Here is a 27,806-nt window from a genome sequence, read left to right on the forward strand (position 1 = left end):
AATTTACTGCTGAAATTGATAATGGAGATGCACAGGAGATTTGGGACAACCTTGGAGTCATTGAAAATAAGTATGAAAATTTTAATTTTAGTATTCATCATAGCAGAAGCTCTCTTTCTTTGCAGGACCATGATTGGAGGAATCAATTTGTAGTGGTTGTTGATAACCCATCGTTTTATATGAGTGATGTTATGACATATGAAAATCCACTTTTTGAGTTGGATGATGGAACAACTCCTGGTTGTAGTGTTGCAATTGGTGAAAATAGTAAGGTATGGGATCTAGAAGAAGATTTAGACCCTGAGTTGGAGTATGGTTTTCAGCCTGCTAACAATCTCAGCTCACTTTATGGGGTGATTGGTTACCCTCCTAGGAGACCACTAGATATGAAATATGCAAAAGAGGAGACAGATGAAGACTGCATTTTGACTAATATGACACTAGCAGGCTTCATCTTTCCTTACTACATGATGAACTAGAATGTAACTTGGGTATGCAAATTAATGATTTCAGTTGAGAGTTATTTCATTATTGGCATTCACTTCGAGTTGGTCTTGAATCTTGGTGTTAGCCAACAAGTGGAACAATTCATACCTTATTCGAGTTGATAAGTAGTATTGAATGCTTTTCATATGTAGTTGGAGAGGTGGTTCCTTCATTGGATGTATTGATTCTTGGAGACTTTTACATTTCAGATTTTGAAAGGTTTACGAACAGAGTGATTGAGCTGGATGGAATTTTCAGAACAGCAGCAAGGAAAGGAGGTTTCAAGCTAGTTACTTGTGTAGCTCTGGAGGAAGAGGATCTAAACGTGACATCTACAGTTTTAACAATCCATCCTTTGGATTGAGCGATGTTGTATCTTATGCTAATTTTTTTTAGGGTTAATTTTGAAGACAACAATAGCTCCTAGCACTTTAGTTGTTGATGCTTTCATGGATGGTTTACAAGAGATCACCAAAAGGGTCACAAACTTCCTTGATGTGCATGATGTTATGGATGGCACTTACATTTGTGATGTGTATCTTTCTAGGTATGTTGGACATCATTCTTGGTTGGGTATTCATGCTTGCGATCCTCAACAAGGATATGGAGCTCATTGTTAAAGGTAGGTATGATCTTTGGAGGGATAAAGATCAAAATTTCAAACTTAATAGTACTGCTCCTTGCCTTACCAACCACTTGGTGATTCCATTTGCTCATCTACAAATGGATTGGAGAGAGGTTTTAAGTAAGGATTGAAGCATTGAATGAATGAACACTCTTTGGGGTGTTACTTGGCAAAAAATGGATAAGAATTTCAGTTTTGAGTTTTCTGATTGGTTGTAGGTCAGTCACTTTACATCATGTTTTGCTCTCATTCAGGGGAGTCGACACACTATTCTTTGTCAAGGAAGTGGGGATATTCCGTTGGTGATTGCTTGGAAGTGTTTTCCAAGCACTTCTAGGTTGATTTGGTGCAGCCCTATGCTTTTCACACATGATTATACTTGGGAAATTCATTGGCACTATTGTTGTCCTTTGTGTAGCAAACTTAAATCAGAATGTACTTAGCTGATTTCAAAAATGAATAGTAGAGGTTACTGTTTACTTCAGACCTTCCTAATTCAAAGAGTTCATCTTATGAAGGTATGTGTTGTAAATTGGGTAGTTTTCTCTCAGTGATGTTTCAGGACAGCTAACTTCCACATGTTTTGGTTCATCTTTTAGGGACTATTCAAGTTGGAACAATGAGAGATTTCAAAAGTCTTCATGGTTGTATCAATATAGTACGATGACCTTGTTAAGTCTTTGTGGTCCTATGATGATGAGCTTGTTGAACTCTTGCAAAGAATTGCTTTCATTCTCACAAGAAGATTGGAGGAGTTTGCATTTGCAATTATGACTTTGTGTGACACCTTGAGGAGATATACTGAGGTTTGAAGTTGTGGGCAAAATCCTAGTGTTAGTATTGATGTCCAGTTTCCGATCAGCCTATACATGACTTCAGTTCTTGGGCTGCAGATGAGTTGGATGACTTCATCAGACCAGCAGGTACTTTATGGTTGTGGTTGGTTGGTAGAGGTGATCTGATCATAGGAAATGACTCTTTAATTACATCCATATTCATATCTCCTAAATTTTCAGTGGGATTTCAAATTGATTACCACTGCCCTTGTATTTCCACGATGGTTAAGGTGACATCATTTTATGAGCATATTGATTTTGAGCCTTAGCAAGCTTTAGGGCAGCTCGATGTGAGTGTTTTTCGAAACACAGTTCATTTCTTTATTGGTTCCACTCTAGTGAGTGACAGTCATTGGAAATACTTCATGAAGATGATATGCATATCTTCTGATGATGCCTTATTGATTGTAGTGGTTTTGGTGTGTTGATGTGTTCAAAACCTTTCCTTTGACACTTGGAGACTAAGTGTCGATGATATGATTTTGGTTGGTAACAATAGAGGCATTCTTTGGTTGGCAGATTGCAAAGTTGTGACAGTGATTGGTCTGCTTCATTTTTAGGATGTCATGACGGGATATGCTGAATTTTGTTCTTTATGGTAGAGTATATTCTTTTATTTGTTGCCCAGAATCGTGATTGACAATGAGATTGGGGATGTGGTCCTCTCTAATATGCCTTGGCAGAATATATTTAATGGTTTAGACTTCATCTTTTTAAGGTATTTCAGTTTGGGTTTCAATGATAGTAACTTTTTCAAGTTCAAAGAGAGGAGAGTAGAGTTTGGGCACAATGGTTTGATACTTATGATCAGAGTGGCGCAGCGTCACTATGGTGGTTCCTTTCCAGGATTGATTTCAAACCATGGGATCCCATGGGTTTGCAATTCAACAATTGTGATTTAGGGAGCCAGTGTTGACTTACTAGAGTTCACCCCTACGGTGCATTAGGTTGGTTCTTTCAGAGAGCAATCCTCTGAAGAGTTGATTGAGCTTACCCAATATTTGATTGCTCTACTTACACGAGGTTTTCAGGGCTCTTTTGTTGGTACCTTGCAGGATAATATTTTCAATAGATGGTGCTACAGATCTCCTCAATTGACATAGGACCCTAGGATCATTCTTGGTTCCAGTTTGGACTAGTCTATTGATTATGGGATTGTCTTAGCATTTCTTGAGGGCAAGCCATCTTTTGTAAGGGCGGATTGCAATGTCCCCATTTTCAAGTTCTCTAGCAGTGCAATTGTCGTTAACTTTCTGGGTTTGTATCAGCATGTTTAGAAGGGGTAATTTGATGCGACCAATGAGTCATATGGTTTAGAATCGTCGTATGACGCTTTTAGATGTTATTTCCAACTTCTAGTATGGGCTCCAAAATTATTCCGGGGAGAATCTATTTTTAGTAATTCACCCAATTGAGTCCATTTATCATCTTTCATCATTGAGATCACTCCTATGTAGTTAGATTTCAATTCTAATGCATTTCAACTATTGTCGCTAATTCGGTGTATTATTGAGCTTTAATTAATTAATTTCACTAAGGTTGGCATTTTAGTTAAAATAATTTATTGAATACATCAATGTTATAGCTTGTTGGAATTGGAAACAGAGAAGAAAGTTTTAAATGCTAAGACGCTTAAAAGTGACTTGAAATGTCAAAAATGTTTAAAAAGTAAATTAAATCACCTCTTTGGAGTTAAAAGACTTAATAAATTAATGCAGTTTTTTTAAAAGGGAGTTTTTGACAAGTTCCCTAGAAATCTTGTAAAGGGGAGATGGCGAGCTCATTTGGCATGTTGAGTTTATTATTTCTAATATTTCTCTCTGAGAAAACCCTGTGGTTTCTTGAATTGGATTTAGTTCAGCTCAAGCTTTGTGAGGACAAAAACCCTTGCAAAGAGCATCTTCTACATTGGCGAAAGATCCAATCTAGAGGATTACTCGATGATTTCACACAGAGATCACAGTTGGGCTTCATCAAGAAAGATTTCAGTTGTATTTACAAACTTGAAGGAGCAGATTGAAAGAACTATTTGTGGGTTTATCTCCTTTATTTGATGGTTGTACAACCCAGGGTGTGACGTGAGCCTATGGGAAGGTGGTGCTTGGGGTTTGAAGAGGTTTTTATTGTTGTTTGGAGGCATTTAGGATCTGTACTACCATTTCAGTTATTGAAGATTGGCATCCAAACTACAAGTGCCAGTTAGCTGATCTCAATACCAGTTGATTCTATTTCATTGCTGCATTTTCTAAGTATGTTTGAATTAGATATGTAATGCTATTTAATGATCTTGGTTGTTCTTTTGGAAAAAAGGGCATTTTCAAATCAGAAATACGCAAAACTAACAAAAAAAACTAAGGCAAAATTGGGCAGCATGTTACAGATTGCAAAAACCAACCTTTAATAAATGTAATTGCAATGTTCCCTAAAGGGGAAATGTTTTTAAAGGTGAATAATTGAGGAGCAAGTGGAGGATGTAAACTTTATTTCCAAAATCATGATTTAGTCAATAGAGATGGTAGGTGCTAAGAACATTGTCCAAGTCATAATGGACAATGAAAAAAATTGCAAAGGAAACAAGTGTTTTGGTTGAAGAATGGTATGAAGACATAATGTGGACACCATGTACCATCCACCCCCTCTACTTGATGCAAAAAATTGGCACTCAAATAAAGTGGGTGAAAGAAACTGAGGGTAAGGAGATTCAAATGTTCATGACAAACCATCATATCTCATAAGCCATCGTCAGGATTTTCTCTAATTTGAAGTTGCTGAAGGTAGATTTAAGAAATTTCAATATTTATTTTATATGATATATTAACTTATTTAAATTTCAATTTGTTATTAACTTGTTTTTTAGACTATATTAAGTTGATAAGACTTGATTTGCATTGCACACAATCATTTGAGATGACTTGTGTGGGTGTGAGAGGCGTTGAGCACCATGGTCATTAGCAACCAATAGAATGAATGGAGGCAATCAAAATCACAAAGGGCCCAAAAAGTCAAATCATTGTTCTTAGATGATTAATGGTGGGTTCATGTAGACTACATCTTGAGTTTCACTAAGCCCATCATGAGAATAATTAGGCTTGTTGATACAAATCAACTATGCTTGGAAGAAATCTATGCTTGGGCTCTATTAAAGAAAAAATAAAGGCCATAATAGCAAAGAAGAATGACCTCAAAAAGACATTTTTCTAAAGGGTAAAAAACTTATTCATGACCATTGAAACAAGATGACCCCACCTTTACATCTTCTTGCATACGCATTCTCTCCCAAATATTACAATAGAATGATATTTTATTTGCCTCGGAGAATGGCACCATTTAGAGGTAGTAAAGTTGTTTTAGGGTACAAGAAAGTATTCGAAAGAATCTTCTCAAATCTAAAAGTGAAGATTAATGTTTAGGAATGAGTCCGGTGTCATGTCCCCTCCTTAATCGTTATATATAGCATAAATGAAACAATTATTAATTAATATAATCAACGAATAATTATTTGAAAATTATTAAACATTTATTTATTAAATATTGATATTTAATATTTATTAAAATTTATTACTAATAATATTCTAAACAACCTCTTCTAAACGACAATATCGTACTCACAATATCATCTATCATCGTATGATTACAACTCAGCATTCTCTAGCTATATCATTTAATCAATGATTAAAGAGGACATAGTCAGCAATTATCTTATTGCTGACAAATCAGCATACACAGAAAGATGGATATGGAACATAGTTAAGCAATCGATGAAAGAGGAATCAAGAACAATTAGGATATATTCCTAGAATCCTAAGAATTATGTGGCGGCTAAAACAGAAGCTAATGTAATGTATGGAGAGGATATCATAGGAATGAAGAGACCCAATGATATTATGATTATCATTGATTAATATCAACTACACATTGATTATTGTTGTGAAAAAATGCAATCATTTGTGAAGGGATGCAAATTAGACAAAGGGCATGACTTTCAAGGTGCGACCATTCAGTGGTGGTAGATACATAAGGAGATTGAAATCGATCAAGGGGAGGTGTGGGTACCTTAGTTTATAATCCAGATTAGATTACCTTTAGGGAGCCAATGCTGTAAGCACAATATTAGGTGCACAAGTCAAATCGATTCCAAATCAGAGACATCCCCTTCCAACCGATTAAAGGGACACATGAGCAACGTGACTGACCATTCAAGGGGGAAAGGGAGATAACCATCACAGGTGATATAAGTTTAAAACTACAGAAGATAAGTATATATTATCACCATCGATCAGATCAGAACATAATTGTTATTAAGTTGAAGGCAGTAACATCCTTGTTCTTGGTGGTATGCATGGGGACGTGTTTAATATGAATGCTTAATATATGAAATCCGATAATGTTTTATGCAGAATTTAAATACTAACACAGACTGCAATATGTATTATAGTAATACATCATTTCATAACAGTGGCAGACCATATCTAACATGTGTCAGATATGTCTGCCTTTACCAGCCACTAAATACATTAATAACTAATATTTTTAAGCAATGGTAGTATTAATAAATTATAGAATAGGTAATTAGCAAATACATAGATTATTGGTAATATTATTTAATTCATTTATTTATTTATGTATATATATACTCAAATCAGAATATGGAATAATATAAGGGCTATAAATATAGATATTGATATAATAATAGATATTAATATAATAATTATAATTAATATAATATCTTTTAGAAACTTCTCTGTAGTAATACATAATAATTCACATATCTAGTTATTATTAAATATGTAAAAGATTTATAAATGAATCAGAATAAGATTAATTATCTAGTATGGTAAATTAGCAAGTACTTGATAGACTAAAGAATGATAGAATATCACAGATTTGATTCATGTTAAGATAGACTTGACTCTTAATCAAGTTAGTTTAAGTCATAGTTACTTTGAAATAGATTAATTATGGGTTAAAATAGACCAAATCCTAGTAGGGTACATTACAATCGGCAAGGTCATATTGTCAAGAGATCATAGTATTTACACTTTTCAAGACAAATATGATACAAATGCTTACAAGGTGGCATCTCTATGGACAAAGTTGTATGTTCCTTTAACCTCTAGGAATTAAAATTCTATCACAAGTAAGCAATTTATTTTTTTTAACATTCTTGCCATTCTTTTGCATTTTTAAGTTGCATTGGGTTTCTCTCCAATTTCAACAAGTTGTAAGTTCTTTGGCTAAGCACAAATGAAGTACATACTCCTTTATCCACTCAGTTAAGCACAACTGATTAGCTGCAAAAACTGTAGAAGATTTGGTCTACATCCTCTCCAACTTGCACCTCCTATCACATAAGGAAGTTGACGACAAGCAAGGGGCAATGATGAATTGGGAAATAACCCCTATGTGTGCTAGCTTGGATGCATTTCTAGAGCTTGTCCAAGTCACTTTAGAAGATGATGAGGCTCCTACACATGATATAGCTAGTGCGAGTGGGACTATGGTTGCTTGTGGATGACTTAGGATCTAGAAACTTCATTTGGAGAGCAAGATACAAATTTTTTATTGTATCTACTATTTTCAAATTTTTTAGTGATTGGACATATATGATATCACAATGAAATATCAATTATCTTTATCACTCTCAAGTATCATGGTATCAATTATCAAATGTATTTTCAATTTTGTAAAGTAGAGATTTTTAGTATCAAGTATCATATATACTTTGAATTCTGTATAGTGTAATTTTTTTTTGCAAATATACATATACAGTTACACACTTGTATCTGTACCCAAGGAAAAAAAATTGCCCTGCTGACATAACCAAACCCATTCACATACCAGAACTTGCAACTTCAACCATCAGCCTTAAGTGTTGTTGATCAATAACCTTTCTGCCCATTCTCAAGGATTATTGGTGTGGACTTGGGAGGGCACAGCCACCTTAATTGTGTGCCAAAACTTATATCATTTCCTCTTTCCATTTAGGCAAAGCTTCAAAAGGTTGTAGCTATTTTTAAATTTCTAAGCAGAATTTAAGGAAATGGGCATGCCTTAAGGAAATTAATACAGAGAGCTCTGTTAAGGCTATGAAGTCTTGCAGTCAAGGACTTCAGAAAGTGGGATTAAGCATTAACAAGAAGTCTCAAGATTGCCTAAAAAAATCATAATAATTTAAATCACATTGCATGTGATCTTGAGAAATTGGTAAAGCTAGATGGAGAAGGCCTTCTCAAAATTCAAACTCAGAAGATGAAGACTTGGAGATATCTAGAAGGCCTTTTCAAAATTCAAACTCAGAAGATGAAGAGTTGGAGACTGATCTATTCCTAAATGCACAAACGAATATATCAAATATTGAAAGCTAAAGAAGAGCTATTCACTTCAAAATGCATTGAAATAAGGTAGACTTGGCTTTGAGGATCAAATAGAGGTACAGGAAAGATAAATGTGCAGGTAAAGGGAAGCATGACAAATGTTTGGCAAAATACCAATGTGGTAAGAAATTAATTTTATCATTTTGTGGGTCAAAATGATAAAAGGTTAGTATTGCAAATATTTTTTGATGCCCAAGGAATTCGACACAAAAGGATAATGTGCAACAGAGTTAATTTTTCACCAAGTGAAATATTTTCATAAAAGGAGCTGAAGTAAGTTATTTTTTCACCTTGGTGAAAACTTTTATTGTAAAAAGAGCACAGTGCAGGTAGGAAAGTAAATGTGATGCAGATTTTAAAGACAATGTACTGGAATGAGAATTATTTCATATAAAAATAAAACGATATCAGAAATTTTGGGCAGAAAGATAGAAACATAGAAAGATTTTACACACAGAATAATAGGCTTTTATTTCTCCACCTCATTCAATAAGAGATACATACATATATAGTTATATTTTCTATATTATAGGAAGGTTCCTATAACAACTCCATTATTACGAGGTAACAAATAAACAAACTCCTATCATATATGAGTTGTTAAAAGAACTCATAATACCAACTATTAGACTACAACCAACAAATAATTATAATGTGACACACTAACAACCTACGTGAACACTAATTCCCAACACCGCCCCTTAGTGTGAACATGAGGAGAAAGTACCTCCTAATACTTGATGAGCACATTCCGTAGTTCATCATAAGATATGAGTAGGGACATACAAATCTACTCATGAGAAGCAATAGTAGAACTCGCCTCACTCTGCTTACTTATGCTTTCATCCAAGGATAGGGACAAACACATCTATCCAACATCAAGGTTATGAACAAGAACACACACATCTACTCACAACAATTATGATTGGGGACAAACACATCCAATCATAATTAACAATTGTTGTGACTAGGGACAAACACTTTCAATCACCTACACCATCTTGTGAATGGGGACAAACACATCCATTCGCAAACAACCAACAATAGTGATTGGGGACAAACATATCCAATTACTTACATCAAAAGCTTGAACACCAAGCCCTCATAGTCGCGTATGCAACCACCATTATAGATCATTGCCACTTTGATTACAAATGATATGAGACAGTTGCCACTGCCACCTGGAAATTGATCTTGGCTTTAGTCGTTTTGGCACATATAGTTTTGTCACTAATGCAATTTCATGACCCCATCGCTAGTGACAGACGAGAGGTCGTTGAATATCTTCCAACCTCATGTCCCTCCAACCTCCAGTTAATTTGCTACATAGAAAATTTGTCTTTTGAGGCTTATTCCAACAATTATGAGGAAAGCATATACACCCCCCCCCCCCCTAATGTGAACTTGTTACAAGGAGTGTCATGCACTCCAATTACAACTGAAATAATTTTTAGATTTTGAAAGACTTGATGACATTGAAAACTCATTAAGATGGACCTAGATTCTAAAAAATGAAACACCATTGACTTTAATGACACAATATATCTAGCTATACAAAAGAAACCAAATTACTAAGATACCCAACAAAGACAACTAAGGACACTTAGAATTTTTTATAGACAAGCTTTTAATGACATGACAATTTACTATTTATTAAATGGACCTTATTTTAAAAAAAATATTACAGCTTGACTCACCTAACACTTTGAGTATCAAACCAATAATATTTTTACTTCAATCTAAATAATATCAAGAGAATATATGGTCGTAGACTATAAAAACCAAACAAAATAATAAAATTACTATTTGAAATGACTCACTTGACTCAATATATATCTAACACTGTGATGCTCCAGCTCGAATTTCGGCAACTCCTAAAACATGAAATGTGAGATCCACCAACTGTAGCGTCGATCCGTCAATACATCCGCTACCAAACAAAAATAAAACTCCCTCGACGATGTTGGAAAAGGAATCACACATGCCATTCAATAAGCTCGAATACAAAGGCTACTCAAACAATAATCCAGCTATGTGGCCCATAAAATAGAAGAGTCCACCCACAAAATGGAGGGGACGAACAATGCAATTTTTTAGCACAATTAACCACTGATGCACCAAAGATAAAACAATAAATACAGTCAAATGCTGATCAATGAAAACCGTCAGCAAATAATAGATGAGTGGTCCATTGATGAGAAGCTTGATTGACCAATATGCAGGCAAACTACCTGTGCAAACAATAGGGAGCTTTCAATAATAAAAAACATCGAATTCTCCAAATACGGCCAGCCAAATAAAAGGAATTCCCCTTTTTTTTCTAGGAAACTAATAAGGATTCTAGTCCCAAGTTAATTAGAACCAAAAAACATAAATTCGCAGACTGGCCAAGTGAATATACTGGCCGTAAACTAGTAAATCACTCCACAGATATAATATGCGCTAGCAGAAGACTCAATGCACGCCTCAAAATAAATGAGGTCACATCCACAATAATGTATTGAACTAGAACTATCAAAGGACTTCAATCGGTCTGCTATAACTTCAAGTGCAAGCTCTGTCTGTGAAATGGCAGCTAAGTTTCCAGTTGCTTCCTTTAATTTTTAGACAGTCGACAAACAAAACGCTACAAATTCTGCTCATTTGCTATTTTTCCACAGATTGTCTGTAGCAAATAGTAGTACTCAAAAAGGTGTTTTGAGGATTAACAAACAACGAAAAAACAAATAAAAATAATCAAAACACTCGAGCAAAAGGTTTACTATCACAATCAGAACTGTTCCGATAGTGAAACGACAACAACGAAGATTAACCGCAGTGGAAGGCAGTTGAATGGCAAATCACACCAGAGAGCCATAGAAGCTAACAATTTTGTGCATGCTTCTTCACTCTAATTGGGCTCTAAGATCTCAAGCGTCGTTTACATAGTCAACTTGTATCATCGAGCTTCAATGACACAACAAATTCACCACAATAACATATAATCAGTATGCAAATCAATTGAGAAGCTCAATTTATCTCCTCTTCCTCTGATCGATATGAGTAGCATGGGTCATGTCTTCATATAATGCCCTTCTACATGCCTAATAATAATCTCCCGATTGATGGACTCAGAAATCGAAACAAAAAATATCTCAAAAAGATCCCCTTCGCTCAAAATTTGTCAAACATAATCTACTTGGCTGCTCTGTTAATGTTGGAAATAAGCCACACCCGGACCAACGATGGACTGGTCCAAGAGGGGCCAGTAGCTCAGTGGTAGAGCACTCCAATAGCGTATAGGTTTGAGTCCTAGCTGGTTCATGTCTCAACATGGTATCAGAGCCAGGTCCAAGCTAGGAGCCCCAAGCACACGAGAGGTGTGGCTTAAGGGGGGCTGTTCGTGTTGGAAATAAGCCACACCTGGACCGACGATGGACTGGTCCAAGAGGGGCCAGTAGCTCAATGGTAGAGCACTCCAGCAGCGTGTGGAAGGTCCTAGGTTTAAGTCCTAGCCGGTCCATGTCTCAACATGCTCTAATACCATATCAGAAATTTTGGGCAGAAATATAGAAACAGAGAAAGATTTTACACAGAATAATAGGCTTTTATTTCTTTGTCTCATTCAATAAGAGATACATACATATATAGGAGTTGTATTTTCTATATTATAGGATGGTTCCTTTAACAACTCCATTATTACGAGGTAACAAATAAACAAACTCCTATTATATGAGTTGTTAAAACAACCATTAGACTACAACCAACAAATAATTATAATATGACACTAACAACCTACCTGAACACTAATTCCCAACAAACGATTTCACATTAGCATCAAGGGGAAAAGATAAACTGCAGCAACAAATATTTTCACCAAGTGTGAAATGTTTCTCATGGGAAAGGCCATGTAAGAGAAATAAGATAAAAGATCTCAATTGCAAATAAAAGAGCAGATCAAAGGTAGAAATGGAGGGAGAAAGAAGATTCCAAAATCTTGCTACAAATCAAATGAAGGAGAAAGTGACGAGTGTCTTCTTCAGATCAATTTTAGGGATATTTCCTCTTCTTTTTATTCTCTTCCTCCCTCATTGTAAAGGGTTCCAATTCCAGTTCTAGATTTGGAAAAAGGAAATGGGCGGTGATACATGTCTAAGAGGGGTCTTAGAAATTCAAATAATAATGTAATTCTCTTTTTGCTAATGACATACAGTTTAGTTTATGTATACATGAATATATGTGATTCTGTTAATGTCTCCAAAATATAAAGCAATAGTTTCAAAATCTGAATAATCAAAGATTTGCAGGGTTTTCATCACACCCTTGATGTAATGAGCTTTCAGTTTATTACTTTTGTTCAAGGAGAAGATTAATTATGTTTTCAGGTGATTGTTAGGGGTTTTGTGTTTATATTTTGGATCTATAAGAAGATTAACAATATCTCCAATTGTTGGTCTCAATATTGTAAGGCAATAGTGATCTAATCATAGATGGACTACTCGCCAAGTGGCAAAAAACTCACGAGTTTTCTGGCCTAGCAAGTAAATTCGCCATTAACTTGCATGAGCTTTTGCCAAAAACTCACAGAGTTTTTGGCGACTTTTTGATGTCCCTGCTCTTTTACACTTGCATGGGCGAGTTTTTGGCAAAAACTCGACGAGTTTTTGCCAAAAACTCGCCCATGCAAGTGTAAAAGAGCAGGGACATCAAAAAGCAAGTTTTAATTTCATTTTTTGTGTTCTCTTTTGCTGCTTAAGAGGAAAAACAGCCTCTCCAATGTGATTTGCATCAATTTTAGTCGATTAGAAGCAGATTTGGAGTGGATTTTTGGTGGATTTGCTTTGTCTTGGCCTCAACCCACCTGTTCCACTCTACTGCCATAACCATGAGTTACGGTGCCTCTTGCAGCTCAATCATTATCTCCAAGAGAAATAAATACGAATGCATATCTAGTCTCAACTAGTTTCAAGAACTCCTCCTTCAAGAAGGTCCTAAAGAGTGCATGTGAAGTGTGGTGGTTGCAGATAAACATCTGCACATCTCTCACATCACTGACCACTCCTCCAATCCAATCAATCTTCCCAATGTCCTTGAATGCATTGTTCATGGCATGCACACAACATGGAGTCCACCAAATATGTCTGTAGGATGCCTCAATAAGTTTCCTTGCAGATCTGCACATGTGTTGCATCTGTCACTACTTGGACCACATTTTGTGGCCCAACCTACTCAATAGCCTCCCTAAGGACCTCAAACTGAAAATCAGCATCTTTGTGACACCCTGTACAATCAACTACTCTAAGAAAGTATGGGCCCTTTGCACATGTAACCATGATGTTGATGAGTGGAGGATGGCTAATGTTCGTCCACCCATCCATAACTATGTTGCATCCAAAGTCCACCCAACATGCCTTCATCTTCTCCATCAAAACATTGATCTTGGAATAGTTCTTATCCAAGACCATGGTCCTCAATTTGGTCGCACTTGGTGGCACATATGATGGTCCTCCCCTCGCCACCATCCATATCATCTCCTTATAATAAGGAGACTGAGCTACATGAAATGGGATGCCATTGGCAAAGACCTATCTCATCCTTCAGTTGCACATTGAACAAATTAGCTATAGGGTTACTTTGCAACTTGTGTTTCCATGTCCCCTTAACCTTTCGTGATTGAGCCACAGCACTGGAATTGAATGAAGGTCATGACATCACTCCTCTCGTCTACAATGGATGAGTAGAAGTATGTTGTTGGCCCTACTAAAGATGTGCCCTACCAAACAAAGTAGTAGGGATGAAATTGCTCTGTCATCAGGAATGCCCCAAAGATTGTTGATCTCAATTCTATATTCAATGTTTTTAGGATCTTCCAAAAAACGACATGGTTCCACACCTTTTCCTCTCCAAAAAAGGAAGTGTGCATTAACTCTAGTCATGCTACCAAACCATGTAAGACCACAATTGTTGCATTGCCACTTCCTTGTGCCACCACCTGTCCCTAATGTGCCTGCTATTTTTTATGCAAACTACTTGAAAGATCTAGGATCATAAAGACCCTTAGCATACTGTGCCAATAACTCAGAAGGGCAATCTGTACTAGCTGCTGCACTTGCCATGGAACTAGATTCGGCTCCAGAATCAGCCCCATGGTCACCCCCCTCAACCTCAGGTTCATATTCTAAATCATTTCCACTATGAGAATGAATTTCTATCTCATCCTCACTCATGTCATAAGAGCTCATTGTGATAGAGACACTGCATTTCACAAAATCAAAATCAAAATAAATTTAATAAGCATGTAGTTTCAGCATAGTTTAACAAACTTCAAATTTGAAAACAAAATTCAAATTTTAAAATTTGATGTTGAATCTTGAGGGAAAAATGATTGAATCATTCATCATTTTGCCCTCAAGATTCAACATCAAATCTGATTTTGAAATGAAACAAAGAAAAAACAAAAACAAAAAAAATTGAAAATCAGAAAATGAAACAAACAAAAAGTAAGAAATAACCTACCTTGTGCTTGAAAAATATCTCCAAAATGCTGAAGAATCCTCCTCCTCTTCTTCTTGCTCCTTGTCACTCCTCTTACACTTTCACTCACTCGACCTTTTAGTTTTCACTCCTTCAATCACTCTTTTCTGAGATTTTTCTCCTCTTCACCTAGCTGGTAAAAAAAATCAGAAATACAAATGTTAGTAAAATCAGTGATTTCAGGGGGTTTTGTAATGCATAGGGGGCATGGATGGTGCCCGCGTCAATTTAGTATTACCCACAAATCCCAAAAAAACATTAAAAATATAAAATTTATATAATTTTAAGCGCTTTTTGATGCTGGGCGACAGGAGACGCCTAGGCGTCTTCGAGACACTTGAGGGACGCATGGACATCTCCAAGGCATCATGGAGATGTCAAGACATCTCTGCGTCTCCAAAATCTCTGACGACGCCCCAGTGGCAGTGGCAGGAGATGCCATATCCCCGTCCCCACGTCCTCGTCTCGGAAATGTGGGGCTCGGGGGAGAAAAGGTCCTCGTGGTTCACTGAGTGATATTGTCTTTCATATCATCATATTACAAGTGATAATCATTGTGAATCAAATCTATCATTCTTGCATTGAATAGTATCAATTATCATTATTCTAAGTATTATTAGAGTTTATTTGTGGAAAGAAGTCTCTTGCAATTGAACTTAGTAAGTTAATTGTCCCTATTTCCTAAACATAAACATAAGGGGAAATTACAAGAGGTATCAGAGCATCACATTTTGTGGTTATATTGCATTGTTCCTAAAACGGGACATTATTACCCAACAGACTCATAGGAAAAATTGTGCTCTGATACCAGTATAATATGCAGCCCTGTTCTAGTACTGATGTTTTGCCCTTTCACTCTAAGGTATTTTGTCAAACAGTTTGCTTGCAGACGCAATGTATTGTTCAGCTTCAGATTTGTAATATGTTTGTAATAATATTTATGCCCAATGTTATGCATAATAGAGAAGGCAAACTTTAAACATGAACAAGAAGATAATAAATCATATAATAATGACAAATTTCAAATGATAAAACTTCTGACCTTGATTGCTGTAATGATGAAATGAGATTTTACCAAACAGAGACTCACTTTTCTGACCTTTCATTACTCCATCCAATCTGAAATGCACTTTAGCAATGCCAAGGAAGATAAGCAGCAGTTTCAAAATACATATATCATTCTGAAAATGCAGTGACAGTGCTCAGAAATATACATTTAGTGATTTTTAGAATGCTTAGATCATTTATGTTGTAGCAACAGCAAACAAGACTTGAACAGTGGTAGCTAAGTCTGTGTCCCACTATCAGCAAGAATAATATATAACAACACCTTATTTGCTACTATTTTCAGTCTGATAATAATCTGAAAACTCTTAACAGCACACAATGAAACAAGTAGTTATTGAAAGGCTGAAGTTGAATGCCCACAATGTTCCATGCTAAGAAAGATGTAGAAAATGTTGCCTCTAAAACCTCCAAACTCTGCCAAAATCCCTCCTGCAATCCAGTCATTGAAAGAAACCACAAAATATCTGAGACTTACTGTGTGAAATACCTTATCAATATCCCCAACAATCAGCCAAAGTAGATCTTTCACTACCATAGCTAATCGTTTTCAAGAGGGATTTCATCCTCAAGAAGGCTGAGCTGAACCAAGTCCAAACTCCAAAAAACACACAAGGTTTTATTTTCATTAGAGAGAAATATCAAAAAATAATAAACTCTACCAAATGAACTCTCTATCCCCCTTTTTATAAGCTTTCTAGGGAACTTTCTAGAAACTCCCTTTTAAAATCACTTTATTAATTTATTAAGCCTTTTGACTCCAAAAAGTGATTTAATTTACTTTTTAAACATTAACAACACTCAAAGTCACTTTTAAGTGTCTCAACATTTGAAACTTTATGTTCTCTTTCCAACAAGCTATAACACTAAGGTACCTGATAAATTATTTTAATTAAAATGGCAACCTTAGAGAATTAATTAAATATAGCTCAACAATACACCCAATTAGGGACAATGGTCAAAATGCATCAGAATTGAAATCTAACTACGTAGGAGTGGTCCCAATGATAAAATTTGATAAATAGGCCCAATAGGATGACTTACTAGAAAAAGGCGCTCCCTCCAAGAATATTGGAGCCTAAACTAGAAGCCGAAAAATAAAATCTGAAAGTGTCATATGACTCCTCTAAACCATATGAGCTCACCAGTAACATCAAATTACCCCTTTGAACAAGCTGAAACAAACCCAAAAAGTCAGCGACAACTACACTACTAGAGAACTTGAAAATGGGGACATTACATTCTTCAAGATAAAATAAATAACTTAGCATTACTTTTTCCTTCTATCCTCCCTAAATTGAGCCCATACACAATTATTGGTGATTTTGCCTAGTATCAAAATATTAAGCTAGGGAAAGGATAGGGTCACAACCTAACAAAGGTATTGGTTGCTATTCACTGCTAAGAACAACTCATTTTGATGGATCAATCCAATGATTCTGCGAGGTTCTTCTACCAATTGTTTTTGTTATTGGGATTTTATTGCCCCAACCATTTATATATTTGTTTCTAGGAATACCCTTCAATCCCCCCACATCCTAGTTGTGTTGCCAAGGTTATAGATCAAATTTGAATTCCTTCCTTAGATTAGTGTGTTGGTGATATAAATCATATTCTACTCCAATTTATGATCCACATCATCCAAGTTCATTGTAGTTGTTATAATCATAACGTTTTGTTCCATCTTGGTTATAAGTCTACTATCTATGATTGAAGATGTTCCACTATAGCTTTAGCATGGTTGTCAATCTACCCCTTTATGGCAATCTCCCCCCTCTAATTCTAAATTATCTTCCACAAGACTTTTGCCTGGCGTTGCAAAAGACTTCCCCTTGCCTCTAGTAGAAGGAACACCCATTTTGGTATGTTATTACTTTCATCTTAATCCAAAACAAAAGGTTTGTGTAATATCCCCCTTAATTTTTTTTTATTTTAACACAACAAGATTCACCCGTTAAGGTTAGAAAAATCAAACTTGCGCAGAAAGGAAATGTTGAAAGTAACCCTTTCACTTTCTGATCACTGAGAGCCCACTATGGGAGGGTGAGAGCATATGGTGTCAAGGGGATCGTTAGCTCAAATAACTATTGGAAATGAAATCTCTAATACAATACTGGGTGGCAAGCCAGCCCCTTCCGCTTATCCAGCAGGTGTAAGAACTTCTACAGCAATATGGCAGTGCAACCAGCCAATTAGAAGATTACAAGACTGAAAGAACAACAATCACTCGACCGCTTATGCAGCAGGAGGACTAGAAATGAATAGCAATCAACTCAAACGCTTATTCAGCAGGAGGACAGTGTTACAATAGATAAGAAGGCGGCAAGCCAACCTCTTCCACTTATGCAGTGGGACAACTAGCAACAATCCAAGTATATAGTTGTTAGTACTACTAATCAGCTTTAGAATGCAAACATGGATTACAAAATAACTAGAATCACTGTCCAAACTAGGCAGCAAGGCCAGCCTCTTCAACTTATGCAGTGGGACTAAGAGAGTTCAAATAAATTGTTGTTAGTACTACTTACCAACATTACAATATGATTCATCATGGATATTCAAATGCCAAAACCCAAACTAACAGGTGCAACTTATTACCAAGACTCTTCACACCACACCAATAGACTGACACACCTGAAAACCAGCTTCAACCCCAAAAAACTAAATCTGATATGAATGAACAGCAGGCTGGAAATACAAACCAACATCATTAAAATCCTCACAAACACTTCTAAATCACTCCCCACACACTCAAATTATCTCTAAACACACTCCAAAGGCCCTAGGCTTAAAGCGACTAAGGCTACACTGAGAAAAAGGCACCAACAAATCAGAATCAGCATAACACAACCCCAAACACCTCCCAACAAAGACGCCTACAGCTGAAAGGTTCGACTTGCTATATAAAATCCAATACTCCAAGATATTCAATAAAAACTTACAGGATGAATCACCCAAGGCATAGCAAATGAAAGAGCAAGTACCCAGAATGATCTGACACGCGAACTGAGAGTTATGAACTAAAACATGCTACAGCCACACCAAAACCAGCAAACTGAAAATCCACACAACACTCCAGAATCAGAAAACTAATACATAAATCTGCAACATTATCTTCAATTCACTCCTCTGAATGAAGAGCAGTCTCTAGCTCGACTAGTTGTTGCATTGCAAGAAAGAAATCAAGTTATGGCTAGGAGGTAAGCGTTCCCCGAAGCTTTCACTCTGCATTTCGGCAGCAATTCATTATAAAAAATTCTTGGATAGTCCCAAATGAAGGCCAAGGCACATATTTATAACTTCCTCCTCAAGTCAAACTTCTTTTTCCTCCAATATGGGATTAAAAAACCACATTCCAATTTCCTTAATTTGCATTTCATTTCATTTCTCCAAAATCGCCCATTACTTGGTAGCAAATACACTTTATAAAAAATACATTGATAAAGTGTATTATAGCGTTTAAAGAATAAAGTGAATTATCTCATTCAATTGTCTTATTTTTCCTCCTAACGTGTCCATCTTGCCTTAACAATAATTCACTTATAAAATATTTTCCTCAACCAAAAATCGCTCACATATAATTAAGGAAATGACTTACATATCAATATAACTTAAGCAATCCCTTTTAAATAAATCGTCCAACCTTTGCCTTAAGTTATAATTTAATTTAAAACACCATTTTTCATCACATACGGAACTTGCCAAAACAAGCTCCAAGGATATGGGGAAACAAGCTAAGAGAATTGCCCTACCAAAAATAGTCACTAAACTGAGCTGAAGAACCCTTGCCAAGAATAGAACCAAAAATGTTGGAAGACCAACTGCTCAAACTGACCTATCGGAAATAGCCATCTGAACAGGCCTACTGACATCTTGCTAAAAATAGAACTGCTAAAAATAGTAAGTGTTTCCAAAGTGATTTTAACCACATTCTGAGCAGCCGTTGCACTTACTAAAAATAGTAAATCCAGAAAAGTCTTCGAATTCATTTGCATGTCACACCATCACGAGGCTCTCTGAAAACCCTGAAAAATAAGTTATCCTCGCCCCCCACTTACTAAAATTAGTAACTTCTAAAAAGTCTTTGGATTCAGTTGCATGTCACACCATCACGAAGCTCTCTAAAAACCCAGAAGGAATCCAGAATCAAAACTATAAAATTCCAACATGCAAGCCACCAAAACTGCCAAAGCATCCTCCTTGAAAATAGGAAACCCTAATTCTACCTCTAACTGACCAACGGGTCTCATAATTGGCCAACAAACCCCAAAACAAACTAGAGCGGAAAAGGCGACATTACAGTTTGAGAAAAGTAGTGCTAATGCTATCAAATTGGCACAATAGTTCTAATGAATTCTATGACCTAAAAACCAAATTATTTCACAACTCTTGCAAAATGGATTTGCAACAACCCATAGTTCCAATCATCTCAATAAGACAAATCAAACAAGAGCCATCTACACAAGGGTACAAAACCCTAGACCTACAGTTCTTTCTTTTTCCTTATTACCTCGGTATGCCTAAAGCAAATTGAAACCCTAAATTTGTCCCTAGATAGTAGGTTTTCCATTGGACCCTAGGGTTTCATCTAGTAGACACCAAATCATAGTAAAAAATCATAACCAATCTATAGTAGATCTAAGAAATGAAATAAAAGAAACATTTGCAAAAAAAACTATTTTTATCTAGAATATTATTTTTTTAGCACCTCCTTACACACTATTGTAGATGCACAATCCAAATAGACGTTGTGACACCACTTTAATGAAATTATTATATGCATGAGAAATATAGATAAATGGATTGATAGATACACTTCACAAATCAATACAATGAGAAAACAAGATAGTGACAATGAAATAAATAGCATAACGTAGATTGAGTTGACCCTGCAGGTGCAAGCTCCACAACCTTACAATCAAAACAAAAATCATAGATATGATGTAAAATGCTAAACCACCACCTCTGATAGCATGATTACATTATTGTGAATCATAAGCCCAATTTCTATAATTATGAAATGAAGAAATTATAGAATGACCAACTCAAAGGTTGTGTGTGCCACAAATTGGCCACGCCATAATCCAATACACATAATACACTAAGAGAGTAGCATATCACCCTTTGCGAGTAGAATCCAGCATGCCATAAATCTTGTGAAATCTTACTCACAAATATTCTCTCATTCAGTCTTAAGCCTCCACACACCATTTCACATGGATATTAGGTTTCTTCAAAGTTTTACATACTAGAATCTTGATTTCCTTTGCATGTGATGAAAATATGTATGTCATCAACATAGTTAATGTATATTGTCCCCTGCATAAACATTATCATAGTTTGACCAGGCATGCCATGAAAGGTTTCATCTAACATGCTGATTTGATCATTTTTCAAATAAAACTCTTCTTGCATCTGCTGAATCCATTAGAGCACCATGATCATCAATAACATACACCAACTTTGTGAACTCATTGTTTATGGGTCTCATGCTAATAAATGTACCAACAATGTAAATCAACATCTAAATTGTCACACTATAACAAAGTGACATCCCAACCTAATTACTCCTCAATTGTGGCATTTATGTAATCATCTAATTGAATTCGAGTTGCTATATGTTTTCCACTTTGCCATGAGGGATATCGCCATCTTCGTTCATTATTTTCTAAGTTGCAAGGTTCGGCCCTCCAGGCCTCTGGTACCGGTCCAATCCAGTCCGGGTCCAAATCTTGGTCTGATTCGCCTATGGGTCTGGCCAAGGTCCGCACCCAAGCGGACCAGTTCGGCCTAGGTCAACTTGGGCAAACCTAAGGCGAACCCAAACGTCAGGTGGCCCAAAAAGCAAAAAAAAATTTGCAAACTTTAATAGTTTTTTGAAATCTGCCACTTGGAAAAGAAAAATAAAACCCTAAAAGTGACAGTTAGTTCATTTCTCCTCATTTGTTTTGCAAACATCAGTTTTTTCATTGCAAGTTGAGCAAATAGGAGTTGAAGGTTGATTTTTGAAGCTTGAACAAGTGTTGCAACATCATTTCTACACATTTCCAAGCTTCCATTGGCTGAAAGAGGTAGGCTTTTGTACATTTTTAAATTTTTTTCAACCATTTTTGTTTGATAATTTATTTGTTTGGTTTACATCTCTTTTTTTCATTATTTTGTTTTTGTTTTTGAATGTGTTCATATAAATTCTTGCCATAGGAACTAGAATGGCATCTGCCTCTTCCTCCATAGGCACAAATGAACAATCAAAACAAAGATCAGATCCAAATTCTGCCCTATAGAAGTATGTTGACATTATACAACCGCTTCCAGGAGGTGAGGGATTCCATTGGCAATGCCAAGGATGTGATGTAGAACATAATAGTTCATATTATCGGGTGGTAGGCCATTTGTGTGGAATACCAAGAAGAGGCATCAAAAAATGCCCTAGAAAAAATGGTGTGCCTATACCACAAGAGACGGTGCTGAAATATATTAAGGAGTCCAAATGTTCATCACAAACCACCAAATGTCTCAAGGGATTTTTAGATATTTTTTGAGTTTGGAGCTATTGAAGGTGAGTGAAATAATAATTTAATTTTACATTTTCTGATTTTTTCATTTTCAATGTTCATAATTTGATTGTGTAAGCTATAATGTGTATTCTTCTTTAAAGTTTGTCTTTATTTTTTAATCATTTTGGCATTAATTTTTGTAAGTTGCTGAGACCCGTTTTGCATCAAACACAATCATCTTGAGACGACTCATGAAAGTTAAAGTGGCACTTTGCAATATGGTGATCAACCAAAATTGAGTTGTATGGAAGCACAGTAGCACTGAGAGAGCAACAAGAATTAGGGTCGGGATATTGGATGAGTCATGGTAGGATCTTGTGACATATCTCCTTAGTTTCACTAAGCCCATCATATGACTCGCTACACTGACATAAATAGGCCTTGCATTGGAGAGATTTATGATGGCATTGACACAATGTTTGAATAGATGAAGTGCATTATAAATGCAAAAGAGCAAGACCTCGAGGAGAAATTCTTCAAACAAGTGGAAGCAATTGTTGTACAAAGGTGGAATAAGATGACCACTCATTTGCATCTTCTTGCCTATGCCTTGACACCAAAGTACTATAGTAATCAATTTATTGATCAACTAGAAGGCCTTGCACCATGAAGAGATTTAGAAGTGTCGGATAGGTACAAGGCAGTATTCCTTGGACTCTACCCTGAAGATGATGTGCGAGATGTGATTACAAATGAGTTCATAGAATTTGCAAACGCAAATGGTCTAAGTGTTGATGCTCTTCGTCATAGATTCAAGAAGGATGCTCATAGTTGGTAGTACTTCCATGGCACATGCTTCCAAAACCTACAACCCCTCACAATCAAAGTTTTATCACAAGTTTAATTAAATTAAATTTATCACAAGTTTTATTAAATAAAATTTATCACAAGTTTTATTTGTAGTTTACTTTGTCTTCATAGGTTGCTAGTAATTTTTAATTTTATAAATTTTTAACTTTAATTGTTTACTTTATCTTTATAGGTTGCTAGTTCATCTACATCAAAAAGAAATTGGAGCACACACTATTTCATCCACTCAGTAAAGCGCAATAGATTGCAATCAAAAAGAGCAGAGAATTTAGTATATGTGCATTCCAACCTATGTCTTCTTTCACACAAGCGACATGACTACAGGCAAGGGGAGACAAAGATGTGGGATATAGAGCCAAAGCATACTGATTTCGATGCTTCCGCTTCTCATCTTGTTGCATTTGATAGCTTGGAAAGTGAGCAAACTTATAGTGCAAGTGCAAGTGGCATTGGCATTGGCATTGGTTCATCTAATGTCAATGTCAATGATGAGGAGGATGAAGAGGATGAGAATGATGATGTTGATGATTTAGAGAATCTATTTGATGATTAAACATTAAAAATTAAAACTATAGTTCCAATTGTTGCAACAATGATACTTGACTTGATATTATTATTTTGTCATTATGATATTAAACTTGATGTATATGTTGTTATGATGGTATGATCATGATGCTATGATTACAAGTTTATGTTGGTTTTGTTGTTTATATGATGCTATGTGACATTCTAATCTTAATTCATGCTTCTAGACTGCATATATATATATATATATATATAGCTAATAAACCCAAACCCCTTTTCAACATTTTGCAATACCAGCGTACCAAGTGTTTGAACCTAAACCGGCAACTTAGATTATTTTCATTAAGGGCTCCAAGTTCTAAATCCAAAGAAATCATCCTTACACTGCCCATAAAGAAACATTTTTCCTTCAAGAATAACTATGCCCTTTACGTCATTTACGTATCTCATTCTCAATAGTGTACAGTAAAAACAGTTCATTTGGCCATCAATGACCGCAAATTCATTGATTGCTCAACTTCAACATTGAACAACAAGCAAATAGGAAAGATCTTGCAAGACATGGCCATTTTTAAGTAGTACTAGGTTGTTGGTTCAGTTTTAGGTTTGTTGATATGATGATTTGCTTCCTATGTTCAGCAAAGTTGGGTTCAGCCATACAATATATTTTAATATTTTCAAATAATGATTATTTGCAAAAAAAATACAGAACTGAAAATATAGCTGATAGTGATAAAGATAATTGATAACTCATTGTAAAATATCAAATCAATACAAAATTACAATCAATAATCTTCATGTTACTCTTCAACAAGATCATCAATGTCACCACTTCATTCAATTGTAAAGTGGCCTCCTCATCCTCTAAAGAGACTGTGGCAAGCCACACAACAGAAGTTCCAAGTCAACACACTCAAGGGCTACATTCCAAATTCTTACTGCCTCTTCCCATATTTGTCTTGCTTATGTAACAAGTGTAAATTGCAATGCACATAGACCAATTCCTCTACCGCTTTTGCAGCATTCCAATTGCACTTTACTAAATGAATAAGGGAGTATGTACTGTAGGCTAAAGAACTCGCAACTTCTTGAGATCATAGACAAAGTCAATACAACATTTGAAATCATGATACATAGCTACCAAAGAAACATAAGAAAGCTAAAAAAAATTAACAATACCGGACTATGATAGAACTCCAATTGCAAGAGGTTGCAAGAAGAAAAAGCCTTGGTCATGGAGGTACCATCATGTGTGATCAAACTTCTTGTACTTGTGCCAAAAAATGCAACGAGTGTGATACATTGAAGCTATGAAACTTTCAAAATTACCCATGATTGTGCCCTCTACATCTAGAACCAGGAAGAGTATAGTGAACATTGTTTTGTATCCATCACTAAGTTCAATGTCTCTATTTAGTGCAACTAACCTAGGCAAAGAAGTATCTTTACACTATCAGTTTTGGGAGTTAAGGCAAATGCTAGAAGATGTAAAGGTGTGGTCATCTTATTCCATTATTCAACAATGAATATTTGCAATCCTTTGAAAAATGTTTTAGTGACTTCATTCTCCTTAGCTACTATTATGCCCCTCAATTTTTCTATCACGATGTCAATGTTGTTGTATGTCTCACCCAAACATGGCTGAACGATGTCAACAAAACTGATCATAGTCATGATGAGCTCAATGAAACTCAAAAGATAGTCCACATAAGTGCACCAATCAATGCTTTGATCTTCCAAGATCTCTCTATATTTGACTACCTTCGTACATTTCAAAGGTTAATGATGACTGTGGCACTCACCACTCTAGCACCTTCACAAATCATCTCAAGGCATTTTTATGTGATACAAATCAAATCTTTGCAACTTAATATGATGTAAAAATAAATAAAACAAATTTAAAAAGTAGATGACAGTTAAAATTTTATAGCAAACTAAAAGTAAATAAAAACATAAAATATTGGAATTTCATTAAAAACTTGGAGGACTTTAAGATGGCTTGTGACATAATGATTTGTCACAAACATCTGAATCTCCTCAACCTCGCCATAGATATATTTAATCCACCAAATCTGTGTGCTAAACATATGCAACACCAAGTTGAATGAATGGACAAAACATGGTGTTTAAAATATGTGCCCGTATCTTGCCTCTACCAATAAACATTTTCTTGCCATTTTTAGCATTGTCTATTACAACTTGCACAATATGCTGAGACCCCACCATCTAAATCAACTCTATGAAAATGTCGGAAATGAAGTTTGCATCCTTCACTTAGCCCTTACAATACAATGGCATTAATTAATGGCTTCTTTTCCATATTTCCATCCATCCAAAACGATAAGCACACATTTCAAACCATGAATCCTTGATTTGTTACAATTATGTCTCTTCAAAATATTTCTTCTTTGCCATTAAGATGGTGTGAACCTTTTCATATCTAGGACCTATATAACCTTCAAGTGCCTAACTAATCGCCACAGCAATTGCCCACCAATATGGTGATCTTGCAAGGTTAAAAAGGAAGCCCATTAATATAATCTCATTAGCACAAATGTAACATGTAATGTGTTTGACCGATCAAAAAAAACATGTAATGTGTTTGTCTACAATGTCTCTTGCCTCAATCTAAAATGCTCTTTATAATGGGCTGCATCCCAAGCCAATCTTTTGCAGGAAAGAAAGGGGCTATCATCTTCTTAGGAAGATAGTGTCACAATGAAAGGATGTGTTGCAGCCACCATTGGAGAAGTGGAAGCTGGACCTTTAGATAGCTTGTGCAATCCTTTCTTGGCCAAAGTATGGGATCTTGAGTTTTCTCTCTAACTTGCGCCGTCTACTTCTTCTTGCTATCTAACATAAGCAAGAACTTGCTCCTTTGGCAAGCCACTTTGTTTGAGCCACCATAAACTCTAATTCTTTGGCCAGCTATTGCACATAGATGAGCTTTATTTTGACAAGACAAGCTATTATACTTGGAATGGCACTAGCTAGAATGTCAAAGATGACACCAACTCCTAACAAGTTGCTCATTCCTCATGATATTATGCCAAAGAGGTAATGCTTGGTCAAATTTGCTATGCATATCTGTCCCTTGGCCTGCTAAACAACCATTATCAATTATACTTGCACCTACATGTTTTAAAATAAATAAATTTCTTGTATCAAAAAAAAAAATTTAAAAGTAACGCCATGCTACATGAAGATAGAAAAAATTTAAAAATAACAATGTAACCCTATGCAACATTAAAAAAGTGTAACAATTTGAAAACAAAAATAAAACATTTTTTTTAAAACATAGGAAGCTTGGAAAAATAAAATAATAACATTTTTAAAAATTACCTTGAATAATAAATTTCCTTGACACAAGTTATTTGATCCCCATCGCACCTATCAAACACACCTTTGCAATCCTTCAACACTCAAAAAAACCAGCAACCCTGAACAATGACAAACAATGAGTTTTAGAAATTAGAAGTGATAGGTAGGAGTGTTTGTGTTTTCTGTTTGTGATGTGTTTGCATGTCACTTCTTAGAATTAAATTTCAAGTCCTTTTTTTTTTTTTCGCTTTTCTAAATCTGATTTTTATAATTGCTTTTTCACTGAAATATGGTATTTTGGGGAGCAAGTACTCTGCAGTAAGCCAAACTTCAACCAAGACATTCCCCTTGAGTACATATGAGACATATGTGGTTCATATTCAAGTCACCTAAGATGTGTGCCTTAGGCCTACCAAGGGGTACTGTTATCACAAAAGCTTGCACCCTTGCTAAGCTGTCAACTCAGCAACCTTGTGAAACATGGAAACAACCCCGAAGTGTGGGACCTTGCGCAAGGGGTTGAATCTCCGGAGAAGGTCGGCTTCCTTCTTCAAATAGGTGCAGGTGTTGAACCAACTCAACACTTCAAACTAACTCCTAAGCCTAAAGGGAAGAGAGAATGCTTGAAATAAAGGGACGTGATGCACCAAGAAGAGATGGTTTCTCTCCCTACCGAAATGGCACAAGGAACCAA

At 35.8% G+C, this 27,806-nt stretch overlaps 1 protein-coding gene across 7 annotated transcripts in view; it reads right to left on the minus strand.

Annotated features, from left to right (window-relative positions):
- LOC131071617 (FACT complex subunit SSRP1) overlaps nt 1–27,806 on the minus strand; it is a 154,212-nt gene that overhangs the window by 82,647 nt on the left and 43,759 nt on the right. For 2 of the 7 annotated variants that reach the window (XM_058007534.2, XM_058007536.2), the window contains exon 2: nt 27,134–27,231. The exons of 3 other annotated variants lie outside the window; for them this stretch is intronic. The gene's annotated coding sequence lies outside the window, so the exon portion shown is untranslated. Of the gene's footprint in view, nt 1–14,816; nt 14,968–15,876; nt 15,954–27,133; nt 27,232–27,806 lie in introns of those variants that run through there. 2 more of the 7 variants (XM_058007538.2, XM_058007537.2) reach the window with 2 other exon arrangements.

The sequence above is a fragment of the Cryptomeria japonica genome, chromosome 11 (assembly GCF_030272615.1).
Source record: "Cryptomeria japonica chromosome 11, Sugi_1.0, whole genome shotgun sequence".
In the NCBI taxonomy this organism is placed as follows: Eukaryota; Viridiplantae; Streptophyta; class Pinopsida; order Cupressales; family Cupressaceae; genus Cryptomeria; species Cryptomeria japonica.